Below are 24,412 nucleotides of genomic sequence, written 5' to 3' on the forward strand. Positions count from 1 at the left end.
ATGATTTCGAATTTAAAAAAAAAGTTCTCTAAAGAGTCAACTAAGGGTGATTTAGAGTCTGGAACTTATCTTGAAAATCATTTATTCTTATAGGGACAGCAACATCTGGATCTATCAGACCAAATCTTTTAATCAAATAGTGGCTACTGGTCCACAGTGGTAGCCCAAGAAAATACTTGGCATATTTGAAATAAATCATACCCAGCTTTTTCTTATCTGTCTGATTGAAACACTTCCAAAACGGAGATATGTATACAATATGGGGGAAAACAAATATAACATATAACCGGGCTAGAATATGACGATTGAATTTTGTCTTCATAAGGACAAGCCTTCCATACGCAAGACAAACTTTTCTAAGTGTATCGTCGATAGCAAGTTCACGCGTAGCCTTGCGATGTACCATTTCGGACTCCAAGGTATGTAATAGCTTGAACTGGTTTGACATCAGTACCTTCTAGAATGACAGATACATCATCGACTGGCACATTATAGTTAAAAACAGTTCCATTTTCGGTGGGTTAAACGAATGGCCCATACGAAAATACTCATCCGTTAAAGCACTGAAACAACTTTTTATTCCTTGTAGAGTCCTACTAATATTTATAAAATATTTATATTATATATTTATAATATATTATATTACTTATAATATATTTATAATATGATATAATATATTATAATATTACAATATATTATTATAATATATTATTTTTACAATATATTATTTATATTTATAATATAAATATATAAATATTATATATTTATAATATTTACAATATCTATTAATATTTAAAATATCATCTGCATAGCTAATGAGCAACACATCAACCCCATAAGGAATGGGGGGTTATATAACCCCATAAAAGGCCGGGGATTTATATTGTGATTCAATACCAGAGTTACTGAACAAATCTGGCGAGTTTACAGCCCCTTGCCTTATATCCTTCTTTACTGGTACGTCAGACTCAACTAGTACATTACAATTTACATTTGGGCCCTTTATTCTAGCCCGAAGTGAACTATACATTGAGTCAAAGGGCTTTATAACACATGCTTGGACTCCTCTTTGTGCTGCCGAAAGCATGAATGGATGAATCGAAAGCGCGTGCGAGGTCGTGTCTTCCTGGGACAAGAGAGTCATATATTACTTTCCGTGTCAACCAATAAAGAAACTAATGAATAGAGCGCATGATCACAGCCCAGAGATTACTGCAATTCAAACTGGTGTGGGGGGACCGAACACATACTTCTTACTTCATTGCAGACAGCAAGCTCAAATAGCTTACATAGTGTGGTCGACAAAGTAACAGGCCTGTATGAGGAAGATTGCGTGGGAGGCTTCCATGGTTTCAGAATAGGAGCTATTTTAGTATGGGTGTTACTTTTTCATCAGCTTATTCAGGCTTTCACTGATAACGCTTATATTCACAACCATGTTACCCTTCGGCAGTTCAAAACCAAAACCTTGCAGATTGGCAAGCTCGAGTTAAATTAGAGTTTGAGGACCATCTTCTAATTTCTGTGTTTGCACCAATTTTTCGAGAAGGTACGAACTTTCCGAGATCCGAGAAGATATACGATATACAACGGGTATATACGTATAAAGAGGTATATTGAAAGGACGATATATGATCTACGATATCCCCTTATTTTCAGACAAAATAGCTAAATGTACTGGAGGGAAAACTTTCCTACGATCTTTATAAATAAACTTATCGTAATGGCCTGAAATTCCAGCTACTTTCCTTATAATCATGAATTAAATAATAATGTCTCTTAACAATGCGGAAATAATACAAAAAGTTCCTCTTAATATATTGTCTAATACCACTTCGTGCGAACGGACTGACATCAATGCACAAAAAACGCTTCCAAAAAATAAATTATATTAGCAAACTGAAAAACTAATTATTTTTCAGTAGGATTTCTGTTGAAGCATCCAAGTCCGAATATTCGACTGGTTTTTGGCATAGCTTCTATTATAATCTAGCCCAAGGGTTTCCAACCCTTTCCAGAGCTGTGTCCTTTTGAATCATATTGCGCAACCTCGCGCCCCCTTCAAACCAAAACAAAGCATTTTTGCTGAAATGGTAATTTTTATGTTTTAGCCTGGTTCTAAGTAAGCCTCCTGGAAAATTCTGTCTATTTCTTCAACCTTCAAAGGGAAGACTTTCCTACTTCAGGGAGCAGGGGACGAGGAGAAATAACTTCAAAATTGCGAATAATATACCCTCAAAATATTACATTTGTAACCTTAAACGGAAAAAATAGGTTTGGCTAGGAATAGCTTTATTTAAGCAGCTTAACCTTGCAACCCAGAAGCTTGAATCACTTTAGTTTCGACCCACAAGTACCTGCAAATTTGAGGCTGGAATTTTTTTTAAAATCAGCAAACTTTTGCTTATAGCTTGAGGCTATATATATCTAGCATGATTAGGGGGCGGGGAGCTGCAATAGCAGTGGTATCATATTATGTTGGTTTTATTTTGGAAAGAACATTAAAGAGGAAATTGAATTGCACAGAGAATTAATTTCAGACGAGTTTCTTAGCATTTCAAATACTAAAAGTAAGTAGCAACACTTAAAATTTAAAAGCAACAGCAACTATTTCACATATGAGGCAGTAGGCCCCCTAGGCAATCCCTCGCTCTTTACGGTAAGGTCTCGCTCTTTACGGTAAAGTACATCTCGTTCAAATCTAGCGCCCCCAGTGTCAAACTTAATCAAATGGGTAATTTAAAATTTGGTCGGATGTATTTGGGACAAAAGGGGGCATGGGGGGCTAGTTGGCCTCTTAATCTTTTTGGTCGCTGAAGAAGGACACCAGAAGTTTTGATTTCCGTTCAAAAAACCCTCTCCCGATCTTTTAGGACCATTGGTTCAATACGATCACCCCAGGAAAAAAAATACAAATTAAAAAGAAACATGCGTCCGTGCTCAATCTCTTGGCACATAAAAAATCAAAATTTCATGTTTTTGCAGCTAGGAGCTTAAAACCTCTTCATTAGGATTCTCTGATATGCTGAATCTGAGTGTGTGATTTTCATAAAGATCACTTAGCTTTCTGGGGTATTTCCCCCCTTTTCCGAAAATTAGGTAAATTCTCTGAGGTTCGTAGCTATTAATAAGTAACATTAAACCCAATGAATTTTATGTACTTGGAGTCAGCATAAAAGCCAATTCTTTTGATGGATTTATTATCATCAAAGTTTAGTTTTTTCGAGTTTTGGTTGCTATTGGGCTCAATCGCTCCTTACTTACAGTTCGATACCACGAGCTACTTGACTCAGCTATAAAATTTGAAAAATCGCGCTATTCGGAACGACAAAAGTGCTAAGTTCGACAAATCTAAAAAAAATTCTATATATAAATATACTTCTACTTGTAGATCTATATCTATATATTTAAATCTACAAAATAAAGACACATTTAAAATATAAATTCAACATAGATTATAGTTTATGATCTGTTCGATCTGATTTATGCTTTACAATGTACATTTGTCTAATCTTCTATAAATCTAAAAATTTCCATGTTATTTAGGTATTGAAAGGCAATGTGGTGTGGTTTTCTTTCTGCAAAGGCATTATTTCGTCGCATTAAGCATTAAAGTGCCAAAAGGCACTTTTCAGTTCTATAAATTTTGTCTCTCTTTTTAATTCTATCCCAATTTGTATGTCACTTCTCTTCTTTTAAAATCATTTTCAGCTATATGTTTAATCTCCTTCTAAATCTTCTATCTGTTAAATGTCCAGTGTTTTTTTTTGTTGTTGTTTTTTTCTTGTATATATTTTATAAAAGTGTTTTATTCTTGTTCTCTGTGGTCCATTACAAGCAAAGCTTCTTGGGCCAATTAACTGATTTACTTTGTAATAGTTTTTCTTTTAGTATTAATAAATTGATTGATCAATTGAATATACTGCCAACAAGATTCCTCAACTGACACAGAGGCAAGGTGAACATGCCACTCGATTCCTTTTTATGCCCTTTCCAAGTAAAATAATCAATTCACTAGTAAATGCACCCCTCCTCTCTTAATAATTTATAGATATTTAAGTGACAATACCCTTTTTTCATTTTACGAAATTCTCAAATTTTCTGTTTACCGTGGTCAAACATTTCACAATCACGCTGAAACTATTCTACAAACACTTGGTAAGGTGGAGGACTTCCTTAAATGGGGAGATTCACAGTCAACCCAGAAAAACGAACTTACCTTATACGTCTCGCTGTGGAAAAGGTAGACTTTTAATCCTATTTTCTCCTTATCCAAAATCCATTAGATCAACAATAACAACAAATGTTTACCAATCGACGGTATTTCCGGTACTAGATACCTGACTACTTCGCAGCACTTTCATGTCTTCAGCCAGAGTACCTGTAAGGTACGTAATAACTTAGGGGCTAGCAGCTCATTATTTTTTAAGGATTCCAGATGTCGTAATTTGATAAGGGTACCATGAGGGTGATTAGTTTATTTTTGAATTTGTTTGCTATTTTACATGTGGGAGTTCATCTGACAAGTTCAAGATGAATCCACCTGGATTCGTCAATCCCAGGGGCGTAGCTCCAGTAGTTTAATAGGGGAGCAATAGGGATCCATATCCGGATAGTCAAGGGGCATGGAATATATAATATTTTTTTCCAAATTATTGCGGGTAAACTGTTCCCCTGCCCTCCTCGAAACGACGCCCTTGGTCAAGCCAGTTAAAGGGCATCAGTCACCTCAAAGTTGAATATAAATGAAGATGAAATAAACAAGTGGCTGGAATGAATGATTCGCATACAGCCAAAAGAGCGCTTATCTGGTTAAAAGTTGGGAAGGTAATTGGCCAGCCACAAATCTTAATCTCTTGATGGGGGGAAATTATAATCAAAGTACCATTTTCAGAGACTTAGCAATTTCTAGAAGTAGAAAATGTTTTTAAGACAAATTTATTTTCAAAAGGATTCTATATTTTTTTTTCTAAATAAGGTGATTGTGAAGTTAGAGATTAACTACTGAAAGCCTTTCTATAAAAACAAGTAATAAAAATAAGTGTGGTAATTATAAAGGTAATAGGAAATTGCTTGGTTTCTGTACGAAGGGAATTACTTAGTACGATGATACTTTTTAGAGTAGAGACGTGTAGACAAAATTTTGACAGAAAAACAGTGTGGTTGTTAGAGTTGGGGGAGGATATATCGATAGAATTTTCCCCCTTAGATTGATAGTCGAAAAATGCCTTATATTTTAATAACAAGCATTTGAGTTAGGCGATAGAAGGGCTTTAGCGAAGTTCATATTCTTGTAGGATATATCAGATAAATAAACTAAATGGATTAGTGCCACGTACGAGAGTAATATTGGTGTGGCTAAGGAATGAGGATAGTAGCTGGTTTAGTGTTGATTCGGCAGTTAAGCAGGGTTGCGTCCAATCCCCAAATATATTGATTATTTTGATGAACTTTGTTCTAAGGAGCACACCTGAGTATGGAATAAAATAAGAAATAAAAAATCCCTTTGATGTTGATTATTTAGATGATTTGGGTGCCCTTAAAGAAAATGTTGGCAAAATGAATGATTTTTTTTTTAGGTTTTGAGAGTTTAAAGGCTCAAGAATAGGTCTGAAAATTAATGTTAAGAAGAATAAGTCGCTTAGACTAAGAATAAGCGAATGTGAAGAAATGATTTTTGGTAAAAAAAAAAGATCGATCAAGTGGATGGATTCAATTATTTAGGTTGTATTATTAATAAATATGTTAAAAGTAGAATATAATAGAATAGTAGTAGAGATGTTAAAATAAGAATAGCCAAGGCTGATGGTGTTTTTTTTTTCATAGTAAAAATAAAATTCTGAAGAATAAGGAGATAAATCTGCGATGGAAGATAAGAATATTGGAAGCTATGAATACGAGGCTATGTTTTAACATTGAACTATGAAGCCTCACTCTAACCCACCGGTCTCTCTAAGAGAAATCATGAACCATGTCTTTAGTTACTAATGCGTTTGACCAGTGGTTCTCATTGTAATATTATTATATATCTTTTTAGCTCTCTAATTCATTGTAATGTGACGTCATTCACATGAAAAACGGATTTTTTTTTAGACCAAAAAGTATAAGTGTGATTATGCCCCGTCACTCCACGTTCCATGTTAAAAAGTCTACTTTAGTTATACTGGTTTATTTTGTTATGAATTTTTGTGAGCCAATCATATTATCCCTTATTTGTGGAGAGAAAACAGATGGGTTAACTAAAGCATTAAGTTGACTAATGCTGAGTGGGAAATCTAGATTGCCAGGAAAATGCGATTTCTGGAGAGATAAACAACTCAGCCTTTTTACAATGTTAATGGTTCTTCGTTATAATACATTAAGCAAACAAAAGAACGAAAATGTTCGAGGCAAGATTTTGTTTTTACAAATAAACTCTCTGTTTGTGTGTTTTCACCGAAATACAGGCATACTTTAATTGAATTGGTGATTTAGTTCACTAGCCTTCGACCTCGGAATTTAACTCTATTTGGTATTTATAACATTGTCGGGGTCATTTCGGAAGTTCGTTGTCTTTAACAGGGTTATAAATTTTAGATTTATTGAAAGGATTCAATGAATTTATAGGTTGAATGCTTCCTAAGAATTCGAATGAATGTCATCCAAAACTATTAGTTTGAAGTTCAAAAGGTAACATATAATAAAATGAAATTAAAAGAGCTTTTTCGGACAATTTTTAAAAGAAACTAAAGCCAATAAACTGCGGAAGTAGTTGTAAAACACGTCAAACTTAGATATAACATTAATAAACAAAAGTATAGTGGGGCAGTCGACCCCATAAATCCTCCTCCCTCATGGCTGGAGTATCATTTGCGCTTTACTAAAAACGACAAATTTTTTGAACACGAGATCTACCGTTTTTGTATTTAAAATTCCAAATATTAACGAGGAAATATAAATCGAGTTTAAAAGAAAAACAATTTCTTATGACAAACATTTGCGGCAAGCAATTTTATAATTTTAAAATAATATTATTTTCCCAGAATTGTTTTCGTTACCCCTCCGTTATTGGCTTTTTGTTTAAATCGGTTTATTTTCGTTTTAAGTTTTAACTTAATATTCAGATTTTATTCTGTTTTCTAAACGTTGTCGTCAGGTGTCTAACTTTCGTTTTCTGTTGATATTGTATTTACCTAATTATTGTAATTTTTGTAAGGTTTTCTTAATTTTTCATAAATATTAGATTGCAGCTTAAATTTTATGACAACTTTGAATATACTATGACCATTAACGACTGATCGCAGCGCCAAGCTGGCTGAAACAAACACTGTTCTTCCTCGATCCGAATCTATTAAAAGATTCTTTCTTTAACCCCTCCAAAGAAGCTCCAATTTCCTTTAAATCCTTTCTTATAACCTCTTCCTTCCCGTAGCCTAGATGGATGGCCAAAAAGGAATATCATTGACAATCCTTCATCCGTCATCCTTAATCCAAAAACGTGCCGAAGCCATCTCAACCTATCTCTCATTTTAGCCCTAAAAAGTGAGATAAGACCAAATTTCTTGCACAGCCTGTTATTTAAAATACGGTAGTCAGAGATGTACCCAAAACTATCCCTAGACAATTCCTCAAGAAAAAATCTGACAAATCCTCCTCTGTCTTCCAAAGACCCTATGCTTGGGAGCCATACTTCACCACTGTCATCACTGTAGCTTCCAATATTATAATCTTTGTTTGCAGACTTATCCTTCTGTTCTTCCAAACTTTTTTTTCAATTGTGAAAAAACGGTGGCCAGCGTTTACCCCCCCCCGGAAAATACCCTTCGGAAAATAACCCCCAGAAAATATTCCCCAGTGGAAAATATCCCCGTGAAAAATACCCACTCCCCCAAAAAATACCCCCGTGGAAAATACTCCCCCGGAAAATACTTCCCGGGAAATATTTCCCGGAAAATACCACCGCGAAAAATACATCTTCCCCCCGCGTAAAATGACCCCCCCCCCCCGGAAAATACCCCACTGAAAGATAGCCCGCAGAAAATAACCCTACGGAAAACAACCCCTCCGGCAAATAAGCCCCGTGGGGTAAATAGACAAATAGAAAATGATAAGAGTCTGATGAAGAAAAAACAACAAAAAGATTTAATATTTTTTTCCATGAAAAAGACTACGTCAATTAAAAAACAAACTGAAATTAATTTAAAAAACTTTTGCCGTAAAACAAGTTTGTTGAAGAAAAGTAAAGAGATCCATTAAGCCAAAAATGAGTAAAAATGAACTCGAATATTTTTCCAAGCTTAAAATTACCCCAAATTACCATCAATAAATAAATTAAACAAAAAACAAGCAGAAATTAGAATAAATAACCGAGTAAAAAACCAAAACGAGCAAAAATCAACATGAGTAGGACTCAGAACCCCCACGCCTTCTCAAGCCCAAACCTAATTTGCACTTTACTAAAAGCAAAATACATTTTAAATGTTTTCACTTTTTTGACTTCAATAAATAAAGAAGTATTAAGACATTAAAGAATTAACATCAGAATATGTATATTAAACTGAAAATCCACGGTTATTTTTTTTCTAGTAAAGAGCAAATTATTTTTCTGGTCTTGAGAAGATATGGGGTTTGTCAGCCCCACTCCTTTTAATTTTTGCTCGTTTTGAGTTTGACTAGGGTATTTATTGTAATTTCTACATTGTAATATTTGTTGGGTTTTGTTTATTTATTAATGGGGATTTCTGGCCGTTTTACACTTGGAAGATAAGAAAAACTAATTCGTAGAATTTGACAACGCTTTCGTCCGTAAAATCCTAAACAATAAGAATTTGATGGTTCCCAAAGCCACCTATGCTTTCAAAGGAAGGATAAACTTTCTTAAAGTTTTTTCGCCACATGCTTTTAGCCTAATTTTGATGGTTGTTCGCCTACAATTTTTTTCTCCTTTTTTTTTTATTTAGCACCCACTACTGCCAAAAATTGTTAAAGTTTATATGGAAGTCCTTTCAACAATAATGGATCTGCGTTTTGTTTAAGTTTTTAAGATACATATGGTTTAAATTCCTCTTTTTCCCTTTCCTTAGCACTTCTCAACGAAACTAAAGGAAAAAAACACAACTGAATAAAATTCTCAAATTTAGAAGACCCTATTTTCCGCGGGGATTATTTTCCACCGGGCTTATTTTCCCCGGGGGTATTTCCCGTAGGGGTATTTCCGGGGTCGGGGGTAATTTCTGGGGTGGGGTATTATTTGCAGGGGGTGGGGGTGTATTTTCTTTGAAGGGGGTATATTTTCTGGGGGAGTATTTTGAAGGATTTTCCGGGGGGATAAACGACTAGAACTGAAAAAGCACCGTCCACCTTCGTTGCCCTTTTTTATCATATCTTCATTAAATCCACCATTTTAACTATTAATACTGCCCGTGTAAGTTCAGCTATCAATTTGATTGATCTTTTCGATGCTCAAAATTCCCTCATCACCTCTTCATATTGATTTGAAAACCTATTCTTTCGCCCAAAACTTTCGAAATTTATTTTGCTAAAATTTTTATCTAGGGAGTCTAGGACAAAGTTCATCAGAAGATTCTTAAGGATGAAGATAGAAAACTACCCTGCCTAACTTCTGGTTTAATACCAAACCACATACTAACCTCATTTCTGTTTTTTTAGAGAACTAAAAGTTATCGATATCATGGTCAGCATAGAGCCACAAAAACTATATTTTAATATTTTCTGGCTACTTGTGAAATTTTCTGCTCTTATTAGAACATCCTCGTTGGTCGGTCGATGGGTTTTGTGTTTTCAGTAAAGCGCTAGTTTTCAAAATTCTACAGATATTGGAATATACCATGAATCAGTTTATTTTAGCTAGTTCGAAGGAATATCTTAAGCAATCAAGGAAGCAATAACTTTTGTTCGTTTAATTTTCAGCTTCGCTCTTTACTCCCGTAAGGATTTTTTTTTTGAAATTCAAAAAGAGTAGAAATGACGTGGAATATTTCAATAAATGGAATATTTAGAAGTCAGAGTGTAATATTGCTTCGTTTTTCCTCTGGGTTATGTCTCTAAATCATAAAGGTTACTGTTCATGCTTATACGAGTTAATTTGTATGATTAGAATTAAAGTAAGCGACAGAAATGAAGAAAAAGCGTATATAATTGCAAAGCAAGATTAGCATATTGTCCCTTTTTAGGAGCTTTTTTACCAACTTTCTATGAAATTAATAGATGAACTAAATGAATGTTACAGAAATTAAACGGAAATAACAAAATCGTTATATATCTTAGGTTGGGCTGAAGCCCCCCCCCTCTTGTATAATAGGCTAAGGATTACATTACAATGCAAGTCATTTCACTTATTTATTCATCATACCTGTGTTTTTTAAACTGTGTTTCTTTTACCAAATTTTAGATAATATCTTTAATTGGTAATATTAGGTAAAATTTAGGCGCAATTAGGTAATATTGGTAAAATTTTTGGTAGTGTCTTTAATATAACCCGTATTGGAACATTCATTATCTGTCAAATGAATACCAGGTATATTTGCAACAATAACAATAGGAAAAGCACGATTTTTCCCACAGTTAAAGAAAAAATGGCATTGTTCAATTTATGGTCCATTTAGTCAGGTCTCAAATACCCACAAAAAAAGTGAAATTTTTTTGTTTTGTAGGTCAAAACTAAAATAATCAAAAAATGAGCTTCCGATAGCAATTATATTTCAGCCGACTTAAATTCCAAAAAAAGGTTTTGGGTTCCTTTTCGGATGGAAAGTGGACGACGATAGCGGTTGTGACAGTGAACGATTAAGACCTCATCTCAATCTTAGATTCGGTTCCTACCTCGGTCTTAAAAAAGGAGCTGAAATTAGGGGTAATTTTTACTGTATAGTTTAGGTCCCTTGTTTTGTTTTTGTTTTTTTTGTTCGAAGTAAGGGTTTTATTGCTGGCTAAGTAAGTTTTTGAATACTTTACAAAAATCTTAAATTCATTTCATTTAGTTATTGTATTATTTTTATAAGAACTATTTTATTTTATAACTATGAGAAGACCCTTATTCCTGGGACCCAGTCCCTATTTTTCTCCGCCTAGATTTGTTCCCCTAGACGTTGAAAAATACCTCTTTTATAGATTTTCATTGAAGAAATCGGAAGATGAACAATATTTCCCCGCCCCTTGGATTTAGAAAAATATTTTCCTTCCTCCTCCAACATTTTCCTGATTTGAAGCCCTTAATACGACCTTAATTTTGTAACAAAAAATGATTGAAAAGTAAATACCAAATTTGATGCCGATATCAACTACAGCTCTTGGATTTTTCGTATATTTTGCTGCTTTTTTCCAACCTAATTTCTAAACCTGATTTGCACAATTGACGCCATGGGAATTTGAAACCTAAAGACTAAAGTTGGCTTCTTGCTAAACTAAGATACAGGAAGATATGATGTTTTTTTTTTTGCTGTAAAATTCAACCCAATTTCTGTTGGCCTAAAATAATCCTCATAATTTAAAAGGAAAGAACTGCCGATTGCCTATTTTTGTTTTTTGATTCTTCCATAGATCATGAGACGCATAAATAACTGTGAGAATGATGATGAAAGGGTGTACGTGTACCTGAACCCCTGTGCAACTGAACCCCAGTTTAACTGCACCCCTTTGCAACTGAACCCTTGTGTAACTGAACCCTCGTGCAACTGAACTTGATTTTGAGCTGCACGGATTTTCAGTATTCTACAAATGTGAGGGAATATCATTGGGTAAAATACAAGTTAGAATCTTCACATGTTCAACCTTATTGGAATTGTTTATTTTTTAAAGTCATCATATAAGAGCCTGTCAAGATGATTCATAATAAAGTTTTTGAGATTTTGGGATAATTCACAAAAACAAAGAAAATCGGACGTCACAAAACTATTAAATCCAGATTTATTCTGCTTTTGTTATGACTGTTTGTACTTTATGTCTCCGCCTTGTCACTGCAGGAAAATCCCTCCTGTGAAAAATACCCCTCCCGCTGCTAGCTGGTTTCCAGTCACTTTTGACTAATAAAAAAGGAGTAAGAATTCTCAATTTCCGATCGAATGAGCACCCTCCAAAATTTTAACGACCATGAGGCGGAGCTGGTGATGAGAAAGGAGCATTCCCCCTCATATACAATGAATTCTGGTCATTTTGGGGTTTAATATCACTCTTTACTCTCATAATAACAGCTTAGAAAAGGAATATTCCTATAAATCAAGAAGTATTAAATAGGAATTACACATATTTGATATTTCTAAAAATGTTTTGGAAATTACGTTACCTAACGTAGTTTCGTTACCTAACTACGTTAGGTAACGAAAAGATTCATCAGGTGGGCAGCTTCACTTATCTTGGTAGTATTATTAGTAAAGAAGGTGGGAGCAGTGAAGATGTTAAAAGAAGAATAGCCAAGGCTCAGGGCGTTTTTTCATTATCAAAAAAAGTTTGGAAGAATAGAAAAATAAGTCTGCAAACCGTGATTAGAATATTGGAAAGTACAGTGATGACAGTGGTCAAATATGCCTCTGAAGTATGGGCGCTTCAAAAAGGGGATGAAGATTTACTAGATGTTTTCAAGAGAAATTGCCTAAGGATTGTTCTGGATACCCGGCTGACTGATCGTGTTCCAAGCAGAAGGCTGTACGAAAAGTGTAGTTCAATCCCTCTTTTTAGGGCTACAATGAAAGAAAGGTTGAGATGGTTCGGGTACGTTCTGCTGATGAAGGATAACAGATTGCCGAAAAGTGTCCTTTTCGGACAACAATATAGGGCTAAACGGAAAGAAGGTCATCCACGTCTGGGGTGGGAGTATGTCATAAAGAAAGATTTAAAGACAATTGGAACTTCTTGGGAGGATGTAAAGAGGGAGGCTCTGAATGGATCAGGATGGAGGAGGAGCGTGCGTTGCTGTGTTGGCCTCAGGCGGCTTGGGGCTGCGATGAGTTGTTAGTAGTAGTAGTTTGAGAGGAAGGGAAATGTCCCAAAGGGTGCAAGGTAGAAGGATGAGAGAAGGATTGAGGTAGAAATTGATATGTAATCCCCAGGCTCGTATTCAGGACTTTTATTTGGAGGGGGGTTGTTTTCTCCGTGGAAGGAGGATAAATAAGAATGTTTAAAACACATCAAAAATGTGAAATTGATATTTAATCCCTCTTGATTTTTGGGAATATTTCTAGTCCACGCTATTATTATGAAAGTAAAGAGAAACATTAAACCTAAAAATGAGCAGAATTTATTCTCTGTAGGAGGAGGACCACGCCTTTCTCGTCCCCACTTTTGGGGTTGAGTTGTACGAGTCTTCAGTTAAATGGGGTTCAGTCGGTGATTTTCAAACGAGAGCAAAGTGACGTAAATCTCGTGCAAATCAGGTCACTTATGGATGCTCTATATAAACTAATTCAAGGGAAGAAAAAATTACAGCCACTCTCCTTGTATTGATATTTATGGCCAAATCTATATATGGCCGTCTATTTATTTATGTATGGTCTATTTATGGCACGTCTATAAGGGCCAAAGTTGTTGTCACCAATCAGTTCGATCAATTCTATTCAAAAATAGAATCTTTAGTTCATGAGAGCTAGAAATAATTCAAAATTTTTTTTTCAGCTGAATTTTTTGGATGATCGAGGGGAAAGACTAGAGTTTTGGTTTGAAAAATGTACAAGTGATGAGGTTATAAAAATTGTTAAGAATATTAAATCAAATTCTGCCGGGATTGATGTACCTTCCCAGACGCCTTGTAACAGGCTAAATTAATATCTTTGTTCAAAGGAGGCTCGAAGTCAGATATGGGTATACGGAGGTTCAGTTACAAGGAGGTTGAGTTACACGGTGGTTCAGTTGTAATGTAACCAATTAAAGTGCGTTGTCAAAAGCTTCTTGCAGCAACAGAAGAATCGGTACATGTGTTTAATAATTTCTGACACCTTACTGGCTAATCATGATATAACATAAAATCGCGAAGAAATTGAAGAAAACGAGGACAATAAACAGCATATTAGGGAAGAGGTTATTAGAACATACGCCAAACACCTGAGATTTTTTATTCTGCTTTGGCTCAACATTTGTACGAAAATCCCTCTCATTTTATTTTGTTTGATAACACCTCAATTATTGCCCCCGTTAAAGGTCACATGCAAGTTTTCAGGGAGGCAGTTGAGATAAAAGAAAGTAAATAAACCAAAAGATAGCGCTCAATAGAGACACTGGAGGAACTTTTAAGAAGTCTCATTTAAGACGAAATTATTAATTCTGATCGTTCTCACATACATCCACATATTCATGTAGATATTCATCCACATATTCAAATAAATTCTCTGAAAATAATCTACCAGCAAAGCAGGTAGATTTTTATATTGGAAGAACCCAACAGCAATTAGGGGAAAAGTTATCGAAACATAGGTCCTAAAACCCACAAAGGCATGGGGATAAGCCAAAGGTCTGAGATTTTTGATTCCGCCTTGGCTCAACATTTGTACGACAATCCACACCATTTCATTTTATTTGACAAGACCTCTGTTATTACCACCGTTAAAGGTCTCATGGAAGTTTTTAGGGAGGCAGTTGATATAAAAAGCACATACACCGAAAGGTAACTCTCAATAGAGACACTGGATAAACTTTTCCAAGTCCCATTTATGGTGAAATTATTAATTCTGATTGTTTTCACATACATTCACAACACCATGTGGTGCAATCAAATAGAATCTCTGATAATAATCTAACTGGAAAGCGAAAAGCCTTTAAGAGTGTTAAGATGAAATTGGGAAATGTCATATAGACTTGTGTTTTTTATTCAGTTACCCTTTCACCGTTACTAAGAAAAGGTCATCATATTTTAGTTTCGTGTTTTGTTTTAAAGGTTGTTTTTTTTTATATTTTTATTAGTTTCATTTTGCACTAAGGACGGTCAAGCGGAGGTCTTGACCGAAATATTTGCATATTTTTAACTTTTTCAATGGCTGTTTATTGTTGTCCTCGTTTTCTTCTTTTCTTCGCGATTTTATGTTTTATACATATGTTTAGCAACATTGTCCGTTGGATAAATCGCACCCCTGCTCCCTTCTTAATACTATTAAGCATTAAGAAGGCTACTTCTATTAAGTATTAAGTATTAATACTATTAAGTATTAAGACTTATTAAGTATTAAGAAGGCTAAGTATTAAGAATTACTAGCTTGAGTAATTTAGCATCGGAGAGATTAATTGATACAAATACAGCCGGATAAGGTTGGGTATTCGTATAAATACCTGTATATCAAAGAGTATGGGTAATTTAAATGAAGGGGAACTGGTATTAGTGTCGGCAAAAACATCTTAACGCCATCTAGCGTTTGATGATACTTGGTATTTTTCACTGTAATAATAAAAAGGATTAACTTAATATTTTGTAGTTGGTAAACTTAGTTTAGTATTAAGTGTAGGATCGATCTCAATTCCTGACAGAGACACAATTGTGAAGCTTTAAAAAAATGCCAATTGCCTGGTGCTAGATGGTGTTGACGGTATTTTTGTCGACAATAGCACCAGTTTCCACTTTTTTAAGTTACCCATAATCTTTGCCTGTATATATTAATGTGCAATGATAAACTAAAGCCAAATGTTATAAAGCTTCTTATGTATACTATAGTTACCGCCATAGGAAACTTGAAGCTAATTAGTTTTGTTTAAGCAAAGTAGAAATAAAAAATTCCTCAATTTCCCAATAAAATAACTTTCAATGGAATATAATTTATGAGATACGTACTTCCCGTGGCTCACGTTTGGACTTCTACATCACAATATCAGCCTCACTTTTCTAATCAACGAGGTCAGAAATTCTTGGATCCAAATGCAAATATACAAAAAAAAAAATTGTGTAAATTTTGTTTTTACACCGAAATCGCAATTTCAGACTCACATTTGTTATGAGTGACTAAAAAAAAAAAAAAAACTTTGGAGTAAACCAACACCATCTTTTAAATATATATTTACTCTCAGGGATGCGACTCTCAGAGCGGGATCGGGGCACCCTTAAAATACCAAGTTTTCTAGTATTTTTGGGAAGTTTCTAATGAAATAGAATTCATTTTTGTTATTGACCCCCTACCGAAAAAAACTTTCATGCGTGGGATCCTATTTATTCAATTTCGCTTTGAACCTCCATACTGAAGAGTTAGCTCAAAATGTTCCGAGGGGTCAATAGTAAAAAAAAAATAAGATACGTTTCATCTCATGAAAAAGTGCTTAGGATTTTGAAGAAACTTGTGGTTTCTGGGGGTGCCTTGATCCTCCTCCACATTCGACACTTTCCTGAGAGTAAGTATATATTTAACAGATAGTGTTTGGCTTACTCCAATGTTTCTATTTGTGTGTTTTTAAGTCACTTATAACAAATATGAGTTTGAAATCGCAACTTGGGTGAAAAAAATTTCAGGGAGCCAAGTGGCGGGGATCCTCAGAAAATGTCATATAGGCCCCTTCGTAAATCCCTTATAGGTACACCATGTATGGTGAGTTAGAAACTCGCTGAAAAACTAGTAGGAATACACTTATTTCCTCTTACTACTTAGTGTATTAGTTTTATGAGAACTTTTACTTTTAAGTAGGCTATTCTTTTCCTATTTCAGTTTAAAAAATAATGCACTTTTTATGCTTATGGACGATCTGGTAGTTAAAAAAAAAGACTTGTCTTATTTATTTAATATCTAAACATTTTTGATTTAATGCAGGTTTTGATTTGGGCTACCATACACGAATATTTAAAACGAAATTTGCATATTAATTTACTTTTTTGTACTACTTGGCTTTCTAAAAAAATTTGATCGGACAATTTTAAGAAAAAAGGGCTCGGAGAGGGGGCCTAATTGCCCTCGAACGTTTTTGGCTAATTAAAAAGCACACTAGAACCTTTAATTTTATTTACGAACGTTTTTATTAGTAATAAATAAACGTAACTTACAGATTAAATTACGTAAACTACATCTATATTCATACATTTTTATTACGTATATGAGGGGGCTTTCCCCTCTCAATATCTTGCTCTTTACGTCAAAGTTCAAATTTTGTTCCAATTCCTGAAGAATGACCCCTGAATTACAAAGAGTTTAATTAGAATAAATAACTCTTATGAAATTACTAAAAAAACTTTAGCGTAAAGAGCGAAGAATTGACGAGGGGGAGAACTCCCTCCCATATGAATTAATTTCTGTTCATTTTAAGTTTCAAAGGTGCTTCTTACTTTCAGTTGAAAAAAAAAACTTTTTTTTTATTTAATTTCTGATTTTTTTTAAGTAATGCTGGGAAATCTGGGGCCCCCTTCATGGAAAATTCCCTTCACCTACGAAAAAATCCTCCATGGAAAGATCCTCCCACATATCTCCCTCTCCCAGACCGCCCCACCAGAAAAAATCCCTTCTGACAATGTCTGTATATTTCCCAATAACCAATGCTACAGATAATCCAATGTCCAGAGTTCACAACTTGCAGTTCTTCCCCCGAGGGCTCTGGGGAATTAACCCTCTTCAAAGACATAGTTATTGGATTTTTCGATTATGCTGAACAAAATGGGTATTTAAAAACCTTTTATCGGGTGACTTTGGGGAAAATGAACTTGGAAGGGGGCCTAGTTGCCCTCCAGTTTTTTTGGTCAGTTAAAAAGGGCACTAGAACTTCTAATTTCCGTTGGAAATAGCCATCTTGTGATATTCTAGGACCACGGGGTCGATTTGGTTACCCATGAAAAAAAAAACACATATCTGTGATCTTGCTTCTGGCAAAAAATAAAAAATTCCACATTTTGAAGATAGGAGCTTGAAACCTCTACAGTAGGGCTCTACGATACGCTGAATCTGACGGTGTGGTTTTCATTAGATTCTATGACCTTTATGGGGTGTTTCCGCTTTTTCAAAAACAGACAAATATTAATAGGCTCGTAAGCTATAATGGGTAAAACTACACGTGATGAAACTTATATATTTGAAATCATCATAAAAATTTGATTCTTTTGATGCATCTATTGGTGTCAAAATTCCGCTTTTTAGAGTTTCGGTTACTATTCAGTCGGATCGCTCCTTACTTACAATTCGTTACCACGAAATGTTGGATTTTATTTACTATTACGGATGTGACAGGGCTCGCCTCCTCTTCAATACCTCGCTTTTAACACTTAAGTTCGAATTTCGTTTCCAATTCTTTAAGAATGATCCCTGAGTCACAAAGGCCGTTTAATTGTAAATAAATTTGAAAGTACTAAAAACACTTAGCCGTAAAGAGCGAGGTATTGACGAGGGAGCAAACTCTCTCATTTACATAATAATTTTTTTAAGTTTTTATGCTGCTGCTCACTTTCAGTTGAAAAAACTTGTTTTTATTTAATTTCTGATCGTTTTTGAAAAATGCTGGGAAATCTGGTGTCCCTTTCGTGGAAAAATTATCTTGCCAAATGAAAAATTCCTCCATGGAGAGATTTTCCCACGTAATACCCTCCCCTGAGCCCTCACGAAACAAATGCCCCTGAAAACGTCTGTATGCTTCCCAATAACCAATACTACATGTAAAGAATAGGCAAATCTATAACTTACAGCCCTTCTACCGGGGACTGGGGGGATTAAGTCATCCTCAAAGACACATTTATTATATTTTTCAACCATGCTGAACGAAATATATATATATATATATATATATATATATATATATATATATATATATATATATATATATATATATATAATCAATGTCAATACGGCAAAACTAACGATCACAGCAGTGTTGTTTGAAGTTTGATAGGGTACGGGGTACGGTAAGTATACAAAAATAGATCTGCTGAGATACAGATAATAGAAAATAGATACAGACTGAAAATAGATACAGAAAATAGATACAGAAAATGAATAACAGAAAAAGAATAACAAAGTAATATCAAAGTAACAAGGTAATAAATGAAAATGTAACAAAGTTTTGTAACAAAGTAATAATGAAAATGAATAACAGAAAAGATACAGAAAATGAATAATAGAAAATAAAAACAGGCTGAGAGCCTTCAAGGAAAAGGATTATGAAGAAACAATTATGTTCAGAAAAACAATTCAGAACAAAAATTCAGACAGTGGTCCCGAGAGAGTGCTATCAGACAGTCATTGGGGAACTGAAACGAATCTATTGAATTATATACTACGAATTATGGAGTTATTCTTAAAATTTTATAACCAGAATCATTTCACATTAAGCGTAATTTTAAGACGAAACCAAGAGCGTTTTTTACTAGTACTCTGCCATAAGCTTGAAAATCAATTGGCACTGTTAATCGAAAAGCAAATTAGTTCTAGTATATAAACATTATAGTTTTAGATATCATAAATGATATGAGAGCCGTTAGTGAGCCTTCAACACTGGACAAACACTGAAGCAGGAGTAACTGCTTAGTTTTATGTTTGTTTGACGTGTGTAAATTCTTTATTATGTATTGTGTAATGTTTTAAAACTAAACAAATAGTGTCTTTGCTAAATAGTAACTTTTTTTCTTCACTACTTGAAGAAAAACGTGCCATTGAAGACATACCTTACCCCGCCCAATTTAACAGACCCCGAATTTATTAAAGAAATTTGGTTGAAAAATTAGCAACAAAATAAGCTAGAAAATGTGGTATCAAACAGCCTAAGAAGGTGTAGCTCTACTTTGAAGTTATGTTTGAATTTTTATAGTCAAAAATCCATATTGGATTTAATTAATTAGTTTGCTTATACTTTCCACGCTTCAACTTGGTAGAAAGGTGATTTTAGCGGGAGCAGAGGGAGTACTTACCCCCGGGGAAACAATTTAAGGGGCGCAAAATTTCAAATAAATAATCAAACGGTTATAATCATTTTGTAATTATCAAATTTTATTTTTATTAGAATAAAGTAGAGGGCACAGTTAGTAAATGAAAATATTTAAAAAACTAAAACTAAATAAATATAATGAAATAATGATATTTAATAATAATAATTGGAAATAATTAAATTAAAATAGTTAAAAACTATTGAATATTTAAATAATAAATTGAAAGTAGTCAAAAATAAATTATTGATTGATCAATAAACTAAAAAAACTGTTGTTAATAAATGACAATTTTTTTTATAAATCTAGCTTAAAATTTTGAAGGACACAGGGGGGGGGGGGGGGTGCGCAACTGGAAATTTTGCCCCAGACGCAAGAAATGCAAGAAACTCCACTGACGGAAACCTTCATAATCTTGGTACAATTGACAGAAAATTGTTGGAAAGCCCTAATTTTCAGCCATGAATAATAGGTCTAAAGGAAAATCAGGTCTTTTGGACCTTAAAACAGTCCAAAAGGGAAAAGTATTTTTTTTTAAATGGCTTTTGTAGTTTTAAGTGTTACTATAAGTACCATAATGCCCTAAGAAGAAAAATTTAATTATCTTTTATCTTTCATATTGTTTCAAAGCTTTCACAAATAATAAGACACGTCAATAATACAGAGATTGATGATAGAAATACATCGCCCTAAGTCCCATTTGACGTCTTAAGAATCATTACGTAGGTTTAATAGTGCTATTTGATGGATAAGCCTTTTTTTACAGTCAGTTCACACTATTCTTTGAAATGGAAAAGATTTTGAGACATGGGTGTAAGGCCTGATACTTTCTACTTGATAGTTTGACCCAAATTTGTAACACAAATAATTTTGAAAGTTGCAATAAAAAAGTCTTGCGCTTTTAACGGCGAGTGCCAGGTGAAAAATATAATAACAAAAAATTGTCCAGGCTAATGAAAGACTATGAGTGCGGGCCGCTCTATCCTTGCTCTGTTTTTACCGTAATATGCTCCAATCGTTTTGAACTCCCAAATTTACAAATATTTGGCCCGGCGTTATTTATGATCTTTTTTTCAACCTACTTACCGTCAAACAGGTTGTGTTAACAAACTTTAAGTAAGTAGCGACTCAGCCCAATGGTAACTCGAAACTCTGAAATACGGAATTTGGGTAACAATAGACACATCAAAAGAATTGAATTTTTATGCTGATTCTAAATATATAAAATTAGTTAAGTTCAATTATACCCATCAAAAGCTAAGAGCCTGAGAAAATTTGCCTGATTTTCGAAAAAGGAGGAAAATATCCCTTGAAAGTCAAGGTCAAGCCCAAAGTCAAGGACCATCAGATTCAGCATATCAGAGAACCTTACTTGTAGAGTTGTTAAGCTCCCATCTTTATTACTTGCCAGAAGAAATTACATTATTTGCCAGAAGAACGATAACAGAAGCGTGTTTACTTGTTTTCTTTTTCTTTGTTCTTCCTAGGGGTGATCGTACCGAACCTATAGTCAAAGAAGATTGAAGAAGGACTCATCTGAATGGAAATTAAAAGTTTTAATATCTTTTTTAAGTGACCAAAATATTGGACGGAAACTATCTCCCTTCTACGCCCTTTTTCGCCCAAAGTCGTCAGATCAAAATTTTGAGATAGCCATTTTGTTCAGTATAGTTGAAAAGTGCAATATCCATGTCTTTGGGGGTGACATGACCCCACAGAGCCCCCGGAGGAAGGACCGCAAGTTATGAAATTTAACCATTGTATGTATATATTATTGTTTTTGAGAAGCACACCGATACTTTTCAGGGGTGATTTTCTGGGGATTGATTTCTCATGGGGAAAATTTCCCATTGGGATGGAAGTTTCCGGGGTTGAACTTTCCAGGAATAATTTTACACGAAGAAAATTTTCCAGAATTCCTATGCGAAATTTCCATGTGGAGATGCTCTGGGGAATTATCCAGGATAAATTCTACATAGGGGAATTATCACCTGGAGAAATTTTCCTTGGAGAAATTTTCCACGGGAAAAACTTTTCATTAGGGGGGGGGAGTTGTTTTCCCAACAGGGGGTATTCTGCCATGACTAGAAAAAACACCAGAAATTATATAAAAAGCAACCCTTTCTTCAAATGAAAGTACCCTAAGGATCATTTTTCAGGCGGAGTTGTAAGCAAGAAATTTTCTGGGGGGAATTTGCAGCGAGGATGGAGTTGTCTGAGGGTAATTCCCAGGGAAAAATTTTGCGTGAGAGGAACCTTCTATGAAGGAAATTTTTATCGAGGAGAGATTTTTCCTTGGAGAGCGGCGGACTTCCTGGCATTATTTGAAAAATGATCAGAAATTAAAGAAAAACAAGTTTTTCTACTGAAAGTAGGCAGCAACATTAAAACTTAAAACAAATTGAAATTACTCGGTATATTAGAGGGGGGTTGCCCCCTTCTCCTCTCTACTGTAAAGCTCAAACTTTTGTCCCAATTCTGATAAGAATAATTCCTGAAACAAAAGGGCAGCGTAATTAGAATTAGAACCTTTTTCAAAAGTACCTGAAAACCTTAGCGTGAAGAAAGGGGTATTACAAAATGGGGAGAACAGTTTCTTTTCATTTTAAGTTTTAATGTTGCTCCTTACTTTCAGTAGAAATATAATTTTTTTCATGTAATAGTAAATTAAAATGGCTTTAAAACTTTACACGCAATTTTCTATGCTACAAAGCTCTGGGTATGCTGCGTTAGAAATAACCTTTGTCCCATAAAAAAAGTCCTTTCGATGTAGGGTAACGTAAACATCGGTAAAACCATCCTAATCATCGCCTAAAATCCTCGCAATCATCATAAGCAAACTGGTAAAAAATGCAAAACGTGGGATGGAGATGCAGATTTGAACCCTGATAAAGTGTGGTAGGCTATCTAGGAATCAATTTTTAACTCACCTAGAAATATTTATAAAACATTTGAAATCTTGAGGGATAATACATTTTAAAGTCTAGACTCGAATCTACTTGGCAGAGTCTGCCTTACAAAAAAACTTGTTCCGTAAGATTGTGCAACATAAATTATTCCGTTTATGCCCCTCCCTCAATACCTTCTTCAATACCCCCTTACTCAATACCTTGCTTTTTACATTAAATTTTGACAGTTTGTCCCAATTTTTAAAAAAGACTCTTGAAACAAATGACCGTTAAATAGGAAGCTTTTGTTTTTTCTAAAAGCTTTTTGATGAGCAAGGTATTGAGGAGGGAGGCAACCCCTTCATATACGGAATAATTTACTTTTGCTTTGAGTTTTAATGTGGCTCCTTACGTTCAGTTAAAAAATGTGTTTTTTAATTTAATAACATAAAGGCTCAAGTTATCAAATAAAATAAAAAGTTTTCATTATATGAAAATCAGGCATTTTCTTTCAGGCTACTAGCGTTTGCTAGCTAACTTCAAACTTGAAGAATTTCAAATATGCTGTGAAAGGTGCTGTGCACCTCTACTGATTTATCACTGTTTATAGTGATTCTTTGTCATGTCTAAATAAAAGAATCACTAAAGCAGCATATAAATCATTGGATTATTGAAGGAAATCACTATATCCACCAAACATCACTAGAATCACTTAAAATGATTTCTCACCGGCTGGCAACTCTGATTCTACGATGTCAAACAGTTCGTGGTAACGAACTGTAGTAAGGAGCGACCTGGCTCTATAGTAACCGAAACTCCAAAAAACGAAATTTTGATACCAATAGTTACATCATAGAATTGCTTTTTTAATGCCGATTTTAAAAATATAATTTTCATCAAATTTAGTCTTACTCATCAAAAGTTACGAGCCTGAGAAAATGTACCTTATTTTAGAAAATAGAGGAAGACGCCCTTTAAGTCATAGAATCTTAACGAAAATCACACCATCAGATTCAGCGTATCAGAGAATTCTTCAGTAGTAGTTTCAAGCTTCTATCTACAAAAATGTAGAATTTTGTATTTTTTGCCACAAGACAGATCACGGATGGTTGTTTGTTTTTTTTGTTTTTTTCCCCATGGGTGATTGTATCAACTCAGTGATCCTAGAATGTCGAAAGAGGGCTCATTCTAACGTGCCCTTTTTAAGTGACCAAAAATTGTAGGGCATCTAGGCCCTCTCTCACGTTCATTTTTTTCCCAAAGTCACAGGATTAAAATTCTGAGATAGCCATTTTATTCAGCATAGTCGTAAAACCTAATAACTATGTCTTTAGGGCGACTTACTCCCCCACAGTCCCCTTGGGAGGGGCTGCAAGTTACAAACTGCGACCAGCGTTTACATATTGTAATGGTTATTGGGAAGTGTACAGACTTTTTAGGGGGATTTTTTTCGTTGGGGGGACGGGGTTATGTGAGTGGAACTTTCCATTGAAGAACTTGTCATGGGGGAAGAGAATCTCCGTGAAGGGGGCGCAGGATTTTCTAGCATTTAAAAAAAATGAAAAAATAAATATGAAAAAGTTTTTTTAACTGAAAGTAAGGAGCAGCATCAAAACTTAAAACGAACAGAAATTATAGGCATATGATGCATATGAATATATGCATCATATGTAATTAATCATCATAATATAATTAAATATAACGCATATGATGGCTTCACCTCCTCTTA

General features: G+C 34.5%; 1 protein-coding gene across 2 annotated transcripts in view; it reads right to left on the reverse strand.

The window, feature by feature from the left end:
- The window catches only part of LOC136029981 (uncharacterized), a 170,317-nt gene that overhangs the window by 110,368 nt on the left and 35,537 nt on the right, over positions 1-24,412 (reverse strand). For both annotated transcript variants that reach the window (XM_065708556.1, XM_065708555.1), the window contains one exon: positions 4,220-4,381. The gene's annotated coding sequence lies outside the window, so the exon portion shown is untranslated. The remainder of the gene's footprint in view (positions 1-4,219; positions 4,382-24,412) is intronic.

This window comes from Artemia franciscana, chromosome 8 (assembly GCF_032884065.1).
Source record: "Artemia franciscana chromosome 8, ASM3288406v1, whole genome shotgun sequence".
Lineage (NCBI taxonomy): Eukaryota > Metazoa > Arthropoda > Branchiopoda > Anostraca > Artemiidae > Artemia > Artemia franciscana.